Source organism: Talpa europaea, assembly GCF_964194135.1.
Source record: "Talpa europaea genome assembly, chromosome: 14".
Taxonomy (NCBI): Eukaryota; Metazoa; Chordata; class Mammalia; order Eulipotyphla; family Talpidae; genus Talpa; species Talpa europaea.
The window spans coordinates 40,907,152-40,922,749 of record NC_140082.1 but is presented as its reverse complement, the minus strand read 5'-3'; positions in this window follow the sequence as shown (position 1 = coordinate 40,922,749).

Here is a 15,598-nt window from a genome sequence, read left to right as displayed (position 1 = left end):
TTCACTGATGCCTCCAGGACCCACATAGCACCTGGCACTGGTTGGTGTTCAGTTAACCTTGGTCGAATATGTGGATGGCACCCAGGAGGCTGGATGTAGAACTGATGACCTTCAGTTCCAGATGGTGACTCTCCAAGGTGTCCAGTGTCCCTTTCATGTTGGACTAGGACTCTGCTGGAAACTACAAATGCCCACATCAGCATCCAGACTTCTGAAAGAGGGACTGGAAATTCTAGGCGGGGAGTCTGACTCCTGCCAAGTCAGCTGAGAGGGCTCTTGTTTCAGCAAGGATCTAAAACAGAGAGCCACTCCTATATGCTGCAGGTGTGGGGGTGTGGAGGGCTCTAGGACAGGAGGCAAACACCAGCCAGGGAGATGGGTAGCAAGACTAACTCTAAATACCTCTGCTGCCTGGTACAGATGGCCTCAATTCTCACCAGTCTTAGTCAGGATTGATTCTAGCCCTCAACAGGATTGTTCCAGGTTAAGATTTGCAGGACTAGCTAAGAAAAGATAGGATCAAATCTGTTACATGATTTTCCAGGACCAGAACTAAATTAAATGTGGGCCTCCTTATTAAAAGTACATTTCAAGATGGTGGCAGCAGAGATTAAACCAAGTGCAGGGGATTTCTGATGATTGACCATATGGGATTTCAAAACTTTCTCTGCCAGAAAATTCCCCAGACAAATGTAGATCACTTTATGTTTGAGATGTGCAGCATGTTCTTCCCTTGAGGAAAGAAGACCCTAGGACAGATTGGGAGATGGTCTCAGAGAAAATCTAAAGGTGCCCCAAACTGCATGTTGCAACTAACTAGCAAAAGCAACAGGAGTCCTGCTGCCGGATGGGGGTGGGGGTATGGAAGGGGTGGCAGAATGAGAGGACATCATAGGTAGCACTTGGGGCTGGACTAGGTTGATGTTCATGGAAAATGAAGCCACGACTCTGGAACATTCTTCAATCAAAAAAGGAGTCTGTGATCAGCAGTGACAAGTAAGAGAAGTGGAAGCAGAAAACTGCAATGAAATGAATTAAAGCTGGAACTGGGTTCATGTGGTTGCAGCTTGTTACGCTGGGAAGCCTAGGGCCTTTCCCCATGAATCAGCTAAAAGAGGGACATATCTTTACATCCTAACAACACTTCGTAGGTATCTACGGGAACCAGATGCTGCGGATGGCACTACCATCTTTCCTAAGGATGGCACTTTACAGTTGTAAAAGTGCTTCCACATATGCAATGATTTCAGTGGACTCTGTTGATCACCTAATCTATTAAGTTAGCATAGTATAGTTATTTCCAGACAAGTGGACTGACTTGCCCAGGCTGACAAAGTCTGTCAGGGCCAGAGAGGATGCTGGAACTTGACTCTTCCAGCTTTGAGTCTGGCATTTTTTTCCTTCCTTCCTGGTGTTCCTGTCACTAGGAACTTCCATCTTCCCAGAATCCAAGACCTGATATAAACAGACAAATGCACTGAGGTTACCCCAGGCATATGGTAACACGTTGACAAATTGCTTCCAACATACCCGTATCCTGGCAGCCCAGCAAAAAGGATATGTGAGCTGCTGGGGATTCAGAGTATGAGCCTTGCCCTCAGGAAAAGGTAGATTTTCAGAGGAATCCAATGTTTCCTCCTGTAAACAATCCACAAGCTGCTTTTGGGGCCATTGATAAATATGGCCTATAGCTATAGATTAAGTAAAGGTGAATAAGGGGATGCTATCTTGAGTGTGTATTTTGGAAAGGTCTCGTTAACCTCTTATCAGAATGATTCCTTCAAGTGTTGGCGGTTTCCTACATTTAAAGGTGTGTTGTTTGCCAAATCACATCATTAATGCGCAGCTAACCACTTTGCAAAAACTGGTAACTGCAGATGCACAATGGGCATGAGTTAAAGACCTCAATCATTAACATTTTTCTCTAAAAATTAACAAGTGCTATTAACCCATATTAATGATAATAATCTCTTGAGAATGTCTTTCTTTTTAAACTTTTTTTCATTTGAGTCACACAAAAAGAAAATACACCTTAAAATCATTTCCATTTTAGAACAGACACATGTTAAAAACAGCTGAACTTATTTTTCCCTCTTCAAATTCTGCAAAATTCACTCCCAGGTTTATTTTCTATGCCAAGTTTCAGAGCTGAGCAAAATTTTATGGTCTAGTTATAAACCCTAGAAAAACAAGGTTTATAGGAAATGTTGACACAACCTTAACTAAAGTGGTGCTAGCTGACACCTCTATATTTTCAATTTGGGGATTTCTACTGGGAAAATATAAACGCTAATTCAGCAAAGGAAGCCAACTATAATAAAAATGTTGTAGTCTTCCTGTTCACCCCATGAAGTTCTACATCAAAAGACGCCAGCATAACATGGAGGTGAGTTAGAATTAGAATGCTCAGTATGTAGGGCACCTGCAAATAGCTCAGCCTCCTGGTTACTATAAACTTTGCCTGGGAATGCATGACCTCACCATGAGTCATGGCTGCCAGTGCAGTCCAGTCGGAGAGGTGGTGGAAGATTCCAGGTCTTTATGCAAAAGGTGTCAAGTATCCTCTCTGCACACCTCCAAATCTACCTTAAATAAAGACAAAAGTAACTTTTTCCAATAAAGCAAGCCTCTAAACACAAAATACCAAAAGATGAGAGTGGAGTCAACGCTTACTATGGAAGGTTGATGTGGAATGTAGAGCTTCATACTGGGGCCAGCAGTGGTGGCGGCAGAACCCAGCGCAAGGGCATGTCGAAACATCAGGGCAGAGGCAACGGCAATTCTGGCTTCCGCATCCCCTCTAAGCAGCCCAGATGAGAAGCACGTGTGCTCCCCATTTAGGCCAGGCTTTGACTTTTTTTTTTCCTTCTGAAACAGGAAGAATTGGGACAAGGGGTGAATTTTGTCTTAGGTCCAGAGATAAAGACAGACACACACAAATGGGCCATAATAGGGGGCAAAGTGAGTTAAGCTGAAGTAAATGTTTTCAAATCCTCAGCCAGATAGACTAAACAGCATTGGCCTAAGAGCCTGGAGACCCAGCTGTCTGTCCAAGCATTCCCACTTAGGAAACTCGACTCCAGGCAGCCTGTGAAGCCTCCCTGGTGTCTCCCTTTAGCCATCTGTGAAATGGAGGCCAACCCCACTACAGGGTGGTGGTGAGGAATAAATAATGTCCCTGAAAGTATTTTGTGAATTTTAGGCTAACAAGACATTTTTTTGTGTTGATTGTGTTTCTACTTCGGAAAACTATGTTCAGAAAATGGAAATACTTTCAATCGAGGGGCAAATCCATCAGAATAAAGGGACGTTTAAAAAACACCTCCCTAGCATACTTTTAATTGTTTTTAGTACATCCTCAATCTGATTTGGAGGGGCATCTACTGCTGACAACTTTGCTTCTGTGTTAAGTCTAATAGTCTACTAAAAAGGCCATTTGGGTTACACCCCAATTACTAGCACATATGTCTAACCTTCACCAACTCACAAGGGACCACTAAGTTACATATCTTCATGAACAGAAAGTATTTCCGATGATTATTTTTTTCCTCCCAGGTTTCTAAACCTATTGGCAGCCATTTCCCAGAGTGTTTGCAAAAGCTTTCACAAGATATCCTCATAATGCTGGCAAAAAAAATATGAAGCATACTTTAAGAATAATGCTTAACTTCTGCAGGCCATGATTTTTTTTTTTCCCAGGTTGAAAAGGAAGACAGTGAGTTTCTCGATGTACCTGTCAAGACTAAATGATTGTTCATTTCCTGTGAATTGGGAATAACGTAATAACATGCAGCTGGGGAGCTAGGCTGAGTTGCTTGCTTTTCCTCTTCCAGAAGCTGGGTTCCTTACCAGCTGGGAAATATTACTGTATGAACGTGCTGAAAAACTTAGGGGAAATGAAAAGAACAACAACACTTTAGATGTCAGCAGTCAGTTTGATGGTCTTACCTGTACCAACCTGAGAAGATTTTAATAGCAAAGGTATACAGAGATTTATTTAATTTAAAACAAGCTCTTGTGCGGCGGTGGCGGGGGGGTGGGGAGGGAAAGATTTATGAAGGCTCAAAAATCTTTCTCTAGGGCTGAGCTGAATTATCCCTGCTAAATTTATGCAGCCTATAAATGGATGACTTTGAGAGAAACAATTTAAAATAATAAAGTATTTTCATCCAAGAGAAACGGGCTAGTACGAATCAAAGTATCTGTGTCTTGCTAATGCAGTCATTAACTGGAACAAAAAAGATACATAAGTTCAATGCTGAGTTTAAAATTGGAATTCAGCAAAATGTAATCCCAGGCACTTATTTTAAATGTACTGGTGTATCTTTTAGTATAATAAATTTTGTTCTGTGTTTCATTAGCCATTATACTATAAACTGTGATGATATCAGATATTAGATGCTGAGGGATGGAGCCAACATTTCACTTCAGGTGCCTCGCATTCCAACTCATCATCACAATTAATTAGAGAAAGAGGAGTTGGGGGTGGGGGTTTGAGCAGAAGAGATCCTTGGATTATTCCCAGGCTTCTTCTCTGGGGAGGTAAGGTTAGGAAGGAGAAGCCAAGGCAGAAGGTAAGTCTCTGACAGGGGAATCCCACAGAGTCATCTCCATTGCACCCAGACCTGTGCCTGGGAGAAAAGGACTTTGGGGTCTGAGGAAACTATAGGAAAGATACGACTGCCCTGGATCACTATGCACACGTGGTGATCAACCCTGGCTAGACATCAGAATTACTAGTAGAATTTTTTAAAAACACAAACAAATGGGTCCTGTCCAGTCCTGGGGTATAAAGCATGACATTTGTATGTGTCATCTAAAACCTAAACTGATGATTGAATGCTTAGCCGAGTTGAAAACTATGGGTAAATAGTAGCTGGAAGTAAACTAAAAGGTGAATTTGACACTACTACGCTTTCTCTTTCTTCTATCTTCTCTGAAGCCAAAGGAAAAACTGCAGTCCCTGAAATATATCAGATAAGATGATGAGGATGACAATAATAAAATAATACATAACACTGCTATACCTCTTCTGGGACTCTTCCCCTAGCTGACAGAGCACTTACACATCCATTATGCCATTTTTCCCCCCTCCTTCCCTCCCTTGGTACTAGGAGGCAGGCAGTGCAGAATCATCATTATCCGATCTTTCAGATAAGAAAATATGCCACATGCTGCTAAATCCCCTGAACAGTCAAATGGGTGGGCTGACCCTCATTTCATGTTTCTTCCCCACTGCAATTCCTTAGGTCTAACAGTTGTTTTTGCAGCTTGCCTGGGCAGGAGGCAGGGTACGCTGTTCTCAGGTGATTTCATGCTTCTGTATCAGAGAACAGAGAATTTAGCAGTCAGACACTTCGCTCCCAAGTTGACTGCAAATGCAGAGAAGGTTTGTGTTTTGTTTTAACCTCAGAAGAGTTGGCTTATATCCCAGCATATATATGATAGATTTTTGGCTCTCCATTTGACACAAGTCCTTTATTAAGGTAACACGTCATCTCTCCCATCTCTATTTGTTTTCTTCTTGGGTTTCAATAGAAAAAGATTGTGAAGTGAAAATGACACAGAGGGACAGCACACAGCAGCTTCCCCCAGCAGGCTTTTTGGAGCAAGCAGCCATAGCAGACTCCATGCCTGCCAACCTCTTGCACAGCCTGAGCGAAGCAAAATGGTTAAGGACAGAAGAAGCAGCTAAGATTTCCAGTCATGTTTGGATTTATTTCCCTGCTGCCTGAGTAAGCATTCAGTAACTTTGTTCTTATGATTCAACTATTCCGAGGGCAAGAAATAATGACCATTGCACTTGCGGTTGATGGATGTTTAGAACTGGAAGTTACTCTTCTTGGGGAAAGATTTTGTTGGGAATAGATTTGATAAAGCTATTAAAAAAACACGACAGTAGAAGCTTCTCTTTTGCTGAGATGGTTTGCCTAAGTGATGAAGTTTTTTCATATTTTATGTTAACATAAAACAAAATTCTTAGGTAAGATTATTTTTTGAATTTATGTGATGTTGTGGTGATAGTGGCTTCTGTGGGAAAAGTGCAGTGGTAACATGTGATGAATCAGTCTCCTCTCAGACACTGATATTTCACAAACCAACAAAACTTAGTTTCTGCATTAGTTCATCACATCATACAATAATATATTTTAAAAAGTATCACTCTGGTTTTTATAAATTAGTACACTGGCCATTTTATCATATTTTATCTTCTATGAGTGAATTTAGAAGATTAGTATTGTTTTAATTATATTCAAATCACATCTGGTTTCACAATAGTCTATTAAGAAACCTATTTTTGACAGTAACAAAGAAGAATTTCATAGAGAATTAATATATGGGAACATATCTCACCTTTTAAACCAGGTATATAGAGTTGCTTTTGGGAACAGGAGTGGAAAATAGGTTTTACCTGCATCCACCAACTGGCTGCGTTTGAGAAAGCTGGTCTAGGCTTCAAGAACTTGAGCCAAGATTGATTAGTGATGTCTGTCATGGAAGAAGGACAAGGACCTGGTGCCATTTGTTTGCCATCTATGGTGCAGAAAGAAAGAGAAAATATTGAAATATGCAGTGAATGCATATTTCATGATAGACACAGACTACTGAGGTGCATGAAGAATTCCTTTGACAGCATAATTTTTTTAAAGATTATTTATTTATACAAGAACTGGGGTACAGTCAGAGGCATGGAAGGGTGGGAACAGAGACAGAGCAGGGAGCAGAACAGGCAGAATGACCGAAGACACTGCTGAGGGGAGCAGCGGGCGCTACAGGAGAGCTCTGCTGCGCCATGTGGGACCCTCGCGGCTGGCCGGGATTGAACCGGCGCTGCAGAGGCTGCGGACAGCTTCGCAGTGCAGCGCTCAACCGCTGCGCCACCAGGGGCGGCCCAACAGCATAATTTTTGCTGGTGCCATGCTCAGTTGAAAATTTCAGCTAGTTTTAGATTTGACAGCATATATATCTAGGTATCTAAAAGAGTGCTAGGTATCTCAAAGTGCTACACTGTTGTGTGAAATTCTGGAATTACACTGTAACTAATGAGTTTCAATCAGGATCTTGCTATTAGACAAGTCTTTTACAAACCTTTTCGTTTGCATTCCATCAGCATTCAGGTACACTTCAGTCATTTTCATTAATGTAGTTTTTATTGTGTGCAGGGAAAAAAAAGCATCATTTACACTGATGATAATGGCACCAAGAGGGAGGTCACAAAGTCCAACTATTTCTAAGTCCCAGCTTAAAATATCAATGAGGAGACAACTCTAGTAGTATCATTTGTTTCCTGTTAATATAATATGAATGGAAAAGAAAGTGGGGGTTATCCCTCTGGAGAAATCATGAGTTTTAAGATGATTAATGTTGTAAAGAAATAGTTGTCTTATTGAATAAATGACCTTTTGTCACAGTGAATTGCATTAAATTGCAAAGTTTTATTTCAGATGGAAGAAAACACCCCACAATTACATTGTAAATAATGTATAATGTAATATATATATATATATATATATATATATATATATATACACGTATATGCCTTTAGCATGTTGTTTTACAAAGGATTTTTCATTTCACATCATTTTTCATTGTGTGTTTCTTAGTTGCAGATTATTTCTTTCTTTTCTGGTACCTGGACACTATTATTTCATTGGTTCCTTGAAGATGTGGATTGGGTAGGAAAGAATTTGGTTCTGATAATTTTTATAAAACCAGGCATGTGGACAAATCGTGAATGAAACCCTCCAAAAGTGTATTTGTTTCTGTGCTCCTACTCTCCCTTAGTTAACAAGTCCATTTTCTAAGACCCTCAGTAGGCAATACTCCCAAATTCCCAACTGCCATCTGAATGTAACAAATGGCCATCTTGCCACTTTCTCTGAATCAAAGTGAACCCAACCTTTCTAGATTCATGTTCTTCTTCTTTTTTTCATAGATTTCCCCAAAAATAGGGTTTTGTTTCTTTTGCTTTAAAAGAAACAATTCTTTTAAATTCTTACATTGCCCTTTACAAAGGGCAAATTAACTTTTTGTTTCTGAATGTCACTAGATTTGGGGGATCTTTGGGATCTGAAGGGCAGGCCAACACTGGGTCCTACATGAAACAATGTGGAAGGTGAAGCATTCTTCCCTTGGCTTTCCTGGTGGTGCAAGGGATTAAGAAGCAATCTATGAAGTTATCCGCAGCCACTGCAGGACAAATTTGATCCCTGGCCAGGGAGCTACCCCCATTGCACAGCAGACCTCTCCTGTCTTGCCCGCTGCTCCCCTCAGCAGTGTATTTCAATCTTCCTGTTCTGTTACCCGCTCTGTTTCTGGTGAATACTCTCACCCTCCACACCTCTGGCCTGTACACCAATTCTTGTATGCATAAATAAATAAATCTTTAAAAAATAGAATTCTTCCCTTGAGGTCATTGTTTTAGAAATGGTTTTACTCACCAAAGTGTGAAGTTTTCCTAACATATATAAACAGAACCTCTGGGAGAATAGAGGATGATTTGCTTTTATTCAATACTAATGGTCTGCACAGTGACCACCACCACAACAAAATATAGCCTTTATTTTATTTGTAGATATTCTAAGCTGGGTGAATAGAAAGTGGTCATCTGTCCTCATTTCAATATTTTGACAAAATTTTCTTTTAGAGCCTGCATCAGGACTTCTGGATGCTGTCCACTATCTATTATCCATTCTCCTTTATTACCAGTAATGTGTTCCAGGAAAAGACCCTCATTTTCCAGACTCCCTTGAGGATGGAAGGGCAGGGAGCACTGAGATGGGAGTCTGTGTTCTTGGATGGAACTCTGAATGCTCTTGACTACTCCAATGGAGAAGTTTCTCCTTTCATCCTCTCTCAGAAGATTGGTGATCCTTTAAAACTGGTCAGCTCAAGTCCCTGCCATTGTAAGGCCTGCCCTTCCAGAGAATTGTTAGAAAGGTTATTAGAAAATAGAGTGGGACATATTCCTAAGTATTTGATTTATTTTTTTTTCTATAATAAAAGGGATGTTTTTTTTAATTTCTTCTTCAGATTTATTGTTTGTGTATAGGAAGGCTACTGATTTTTGCGTATTGATTTTGTATCTTGCCACTTTATGAGACTCAACAAAAACAAAGAAAATAATCCAGTCAAAAAATGGGCAGAAGAGCTAAAAAGAAACTTCTCTGAAGAAATGCAAATGGCCAACAGGCATATGAAAAAATGTTCAACGTCACTTGTAATCAGGGAAATGCAAATCAAAACTACAATGAGATACCATCTCACACCAGTGAGAATGGCACATATTAAAAAAACTAGCAACAATAAATGTTGGCAAGGTTGTGGAGAAAAAGGAACTCTCTTGCACTGCTGGTGGGAGTGCAAACTGGTCCAACCACTATGGAGAGCTGTGTGGAGGTTTCTTGAACTACTAAACATAGAGCTTCCATAAGATACAGCAATTCCACTCCTAGGTATTTACCCAAAGGACACAGAAACATCAATTCCAAAGAGCACCTGCACCCCTATGTTTATAGCAGCACTGTTTACAATAGCTAAGCTTTGGAAACAGCCCAAATGCCCAAAAATAGATGACTGGATCAAGAAGATGTGGTACATATACACCATGGAATATTACTCAGCAATCAAAAAAGATAAACAAATGCAGTTTGCAGCAACATGGATGGAGCTGGAAGGGATCATGCTCAGAGAAATAAGTCAGAAAGGAAAAGAAAAATAGGGCCTCCCCGGTGGCGCAGCAGTTGAACGCTGGGTTGCGAAGCTGCCCGCGGCCTCTGCGGCGCCGGTTCGATTCCCGGCTGCTCCCCGGCCCCTGGAGGAGGATCCCACATGGCCCGCAGACCTCTCCTGCCGCCCGCTGCTCCCCTCAGCAGTGTACTTCGGTCCTTCTGCCTGCTCTGCTCCCTGCTCTGGCTCTGGTGAATTCTCTCATCCTCCCGCGCTTCTGACTGTACCAAGTGCTTGTATAAATAAATAAATAAATCTTTAGAAAAAGAAAAAGAAAAATACCAGATGGTCTCACTCATAGCAGGAATTTAGAAAACCTAAATAAGAGACCAGGAAAAAGACTAATCAATACAAAGTAAAAATCAAAATCAACAAGCAACTATAAACCAGAGACACGGGGGGGGGGGGATGGAGGAGCGGGGAGAGGAAGGACTAGAGTCAAAATAAGGGGGGGGTGCAATTGTACGGGGAATATAACCAAAATGAAAATGCATACATTGTGCAAAGATGAAAAAAGATATAAGAATTATATGAAATAAAATATTTAAATAAAAAAAATAACCACAAAAAGAAAATAGAGGGGGACAATCTGGTCATGTTAATGCAGCATGTTAATGCAGCAGCACAAAAATGCTACTGCAGATCTTACCAATTTAAATCTAATTATAAAACAAAACATGTTTTAATTATAAAATGCTAAATGCTAATAGTTACTAGCAATAGTGCTAGGTGTTGGGAACGAAATCTTGAGCAAGAGAGACATGATCCTGGTCTTTCTGGAGTTGACAATGTAATGGAGTGAAACATACCATAAAATAAGCAATCAAAGTAGAGATGTTCAGTCAAGTAACCTACGCACTGGTCAACTTCTGGGGCCATTAATTCATATAGACTATAATTTACAGCTGACCCTTGAACAATGTGGGTTTGAACCCAGAGTGTCTTCTTATTGACGGAATGTTTTCAATATATGCTGGAAAATCTTTTCAGATTTGCAAGAATTTGAAAAAAAAAACTTGCAGATGAACCACATAGCCTAGAAATATTGAAAAAATTAAGCATGTCAGGAATGCATAAAATAAATGTAGATAATAGTCTATTTTATCATTTACTACTGCAAAATATACACAAATATAATGACTATAATACTATATGCCATAAAAATTTTAGTGTATAGGCTAGGCTACTGTGAGGCACTCCTATTCATTACATTTAAGATACCATAAGATAATCATATTGCTGATTCTTCATTAGCAATGTGTGAACTGTTATACCTGTAAATATAAATTTAATTTTTTTTTCATTTTTGATGTCAAGTGTTACTACACCATCTAAAGTATTTTGTATCATACAGTATTGATGTAGGTACGGCAGCAGATGATTCTTCCTGTGAACTGACAACATAAACCTATGCTATTGATAAATATAGTATATACCGAAAATGTATTTTCTCTTCCTTCTGGTTTTCTTAATAACATTTGCTTTCCTCTATATTACTTTATTGTAAGAACACAGCATAACACATATAACATTCAAAATATGTATTGATTGATGGGATTGGTAAGACTTCTGGTCAACATTAGACTATTAGAAGTTATGTTTTGAAATAGTCAGAAATTTTATGTGGATTTTTGACTGGACTGGAGTGAATATCCCTAACCCCTGTTTTATTCAAGGGTCATCTATAAATGGTGCCCCCTGGAAAGTACAAACTTTCCTACTATATGTGTGATGGCTCTCCTAGCAGTTGTTCCAAAATGTGCTAAGTAATCAGTGACAGCACGTGCTGTGCCTTAGCAGCACTGGACCTAGCCTAAGAGGTGGTGTTTTGGAGTAAAGGATGTTACAGCAGAACTTACAACAATGCCAGACTAAAAGGAACAAGTTGTCCAGACAAAAGGACAGAATTTGTATGTGCTTGGCTTTCTTATTACCTAGAATTTTTCTTTTAGACTTATTATCTCTTTTACACTTTGGCATAATTTTATTGCCTATCACTCTTATGCATACATGAGAAAAATCCAGATAAATGGGTTTCTGAAACATCTTCACATTTAGCTGAACTCTTCTGAAGGTTTAACTCAGTTATTAATGTTCATGTGTATTTTTGATGCCATCAACAGTATTTGGATAACGAATTTCTTTTTCTTTTTTGTGGATTTTATTTATTTGTTCATTTTTAATTGAGGTAATATTAGGATAACCCTATCAGGTATTACCACAGTAGTGCTCCCACCACCAAATCACCCATAGTCTACCACCATAGTCCATTGTGCTTCCTTCCCAACTTGTTCTCACCCCTCTCGCAATCATCCCCCATTCTGGAAGCTTCAGTTCCATAGTCTGGATGCTGAATTTCTTAAAAATCTATAAAAGAGAGGGCCTCCTGGTGGCAAAAGTCTCAACACTATCAAGCTATGGGCAGCCACTGCAGCATGAGATCGATCCCAGGCCAGGGAGCTGACCCACATGGCCCAGCAGACCTCTCCTGTCTCACCAGCTGCTGCCCTCAGCAGTGTATTTCAGTAGATCCACCTGCTTTGCTCCCCACTCTGTCTCTGATGAGTCCTCTCACCTCCTACACCCCAGTTCCTGTATGCACAAGTAAATAAAAATAAAAAATAAATACATAAAAGAGATAAAGTCGTTGGCACATAAGCTGGTTTTGCAATTGTGTTGAAATGGCCAACTTTAAACTTCTGCGTCAGAAATATTGACAAACCGCTTGATTAACTGGCAACAAGCTACCTCTTATACTACTTCCTCAAAAATTTTGTTCCTAAGCAAACTCACTTCTTGCTGATGAATTTCCTCCTAAGTCATTAACACTTTTTTCTCTGTTTTGATGTGACTCTGAATGTGTCTGCAATGACTGCTGCCTGGCCAGAGACCATGGATTTTAACATGTAATCCAAGTCCAGGTGCAAAATGCAAAAAAAAAAATAAATAAATAAAAATAAAAATAAAGCATTTTAGAATCAATGAATTATTGTATATATCCAAGAGGAGGAATAATAAAAAGATGTATAGTAATACATATATGTAGCATATATAAGTCTGTAGTTAAATGTTTCAGTATGAAATGTATAAAAATGAGGATTGTTCATCCAAATGTTATCAATAATCACCTCTAAGTAGCGAGATCTAGATGCTTTTACATTCTACTTCGTATTGTTCTTTATACTTAGCACTTTTTTAATGTAAAGATGTAACATGTTTTCAGATGTAATAAAATTATTTTTTAAAAGGAGAAAATATTTATGAGCAATTAGCATAAACATATGCATTTCCACTTATAATTTGAGTCTGTGTCTTAAGAATAAGTTTCAGTCTGTAAGTCTCCTAAAAATTGATTCCTGCTTGTTATTTTCCATGACACTTAAAAATAAAATAAAATAAAATAAAATCTAAACTCTTCTCCAGAGCCAACAGACCTCACCCCTGCCCACTGTGCTTGTCAGCCTCTCCTCCTGTTCTGCTCCCTCTCCCTGCTCACCACACATACCTCAGTCCTTAAAAACCCAAACTTCTGCCTTGTGATTCCTGCAACAGGCTTCTGACGTTTAAATATCACTTAATAAATAAGGCCATCACTGACAACCCACTCTAACATAGACTTCCCTCTCATCACTTTCCACTACAAAATGTTTTATTTTCTTTAGAGTATTTATTACTATCTGGGCTCTTTCTCTGTTATGGAGGTGTTGCATGTGCGTGTCGTTTCCCACAGTAAGCTCTGTGTGAACAGGATCCCTGACTGTCAGGGTAACGACAATGAGTGAGGGTTAGCTCCTTAGAAGAGCAGATGCCAAGATTATGGGTGAAAATATCGGAGGAGAACACAGGATTGGGGACAAGAGGCAGGAGAAACTGTAGACCACAGCTCAGGTCTGAGTCCTAGGAAAGGAGGAAGGAAAGATCAGGTTGGAAGAATCTTGGGCCACAGTGCAGCTCTAAGGAAGGTGTGGCCAGACCTAGGAAGTCCAGAAGCCAAAACTACTCATTCAAGGACTGTTGCATCTGGCAGGAACACCACAGCACTCTCGCCCTACTGTGCTCAGTCACTGACAGGGATTTGGAGCAGCTTTGGGGGTGGTGGACTTGGTGCAAACATGATGATGAATCTAGAAAGGATGCAGCTGGGCTTCCCCAAATCTCTAAATCACAAATTATGTTTTAAGCCAATGTTACCTCAAAAAAACAAACAAGAAATTAAATGATGATCAAGTTAAAAAAAATTGAGTCAATAAAAAGTTTTCCAAAGTCCATAACTCAGAAGAGGTTAGGAACTACTGGTCTAAAATTTTCCCCAGAAGAAGTTATATATTCATAACACACAATGTTTAGTACCCTGGGGTTTCTTGTCCTAAACTGGGTGATGGTACTTTCACTTCAGTCCCCTTGACAACTGATAAAGGAACATCTTCATAAAACTCACAGCCTTTTTTACTTTAAAATACCAGTAGGCCATGTATCTATTTTAATCAGTGCCTTCTTTATGAAGACCCATGGGGGGAAAAAATAATCTCTCTAGTCTCAGTAACAGAAGGAGTTGTGCTTTACTTGGGCAACTGGTTTGTATATTTAAGTAATTAAATAAGTAAATTAATCAAGTACTTGACAATGTGATAAGAGTTCTCTTTTTTTAAAAAAAGCATGTCTGAAAGCTGGAACCAAATTTAGCAAATACATAGGAAAACATCTACAATTATTTTTGTATATTATCTCTGCAATGTTAATTTTCAGCCATGGGTTCATCTTGTTTTCTCTATCCCAGTTTTCTTTCCCCATGTTCCCAATTTATTTATTTTTACTCTCTTTTTTTATTTCATAAATTTCAATATGTTGTAAAATATGGTTGAATATTTTAGTTGTTTGTTTATTGTTTTATTGTTGAATGCTAAGGATGGTAATATAAGCAATGACTTAGCTCCAACCTTCAGCCTCACATCCACCCAACATTTCTCTCCAACTCTGCTGTGATGATCACTGTTTGCTTCTTGATCATTTATTAGAATCTTTACCGTGTTTTATGCAAAGATTTGATTGATTTGACTGCCATGAAGCAGAGAATTTCAATGCAACACTAATAATTTAACCATGGGAAAATGTAAAACCACTATTAATTACCAAATATCATGCTCAGTCAAACTCCCTTATTCCCTCCACTGCTAATTGTGGGAAACTTTCACTTTCCCCTGTATTCATTTCTAAATGTCTGTAATTTTATGGGCATAGTCCCTTTAGCATCAGAGGAAATGTAATGAAGATATACTAAAATCTATTAGAGTTTTCACCACTAAGAGGTTTTAGTCTTTTCCTTCCAACCATCATTATAATGAAGTTTTAGAATAAAGTACATATATACAACTGAGAGCACCAAAAGACTAGCTGGAAATCTATTTTAGTTGAGGTAAGAATCATATTATGAACAAAATAGTCCCTTACTCTGATCTCTGATGTCCTCTACTAAATCATTACAGCATCCAAATAAGAAAGAATACCCAAAAAGCAGGAAGTATCTCTATCTAAAATGAAATGAGTAAATGTATTTGACCATTGCAACTTTAAGGGACAATGCAGAGACTCATGTGAAATCAAGAGAATGAGCAGACAACTTACTTGGAATGATTGATGGCCCCTGCTGTGATGAGCAAATGTGAAAAACATATGCCACCTGGCTTTATGTGTTTTGGTTGCCAGATGGTGCCTAAACCCAGCCTTGTGCCCTCCTCACTCCCATCCATGCCAATCCCTGCCTTTTCCCAAAACCTCTCCCTCATTATCTCTAGTCCCTGGAATCCATCTGCCATCAGAAGATGGTAGTGACGTGTGGGATTTAGGTACGAAGTACAAATGTCTGTTTTGC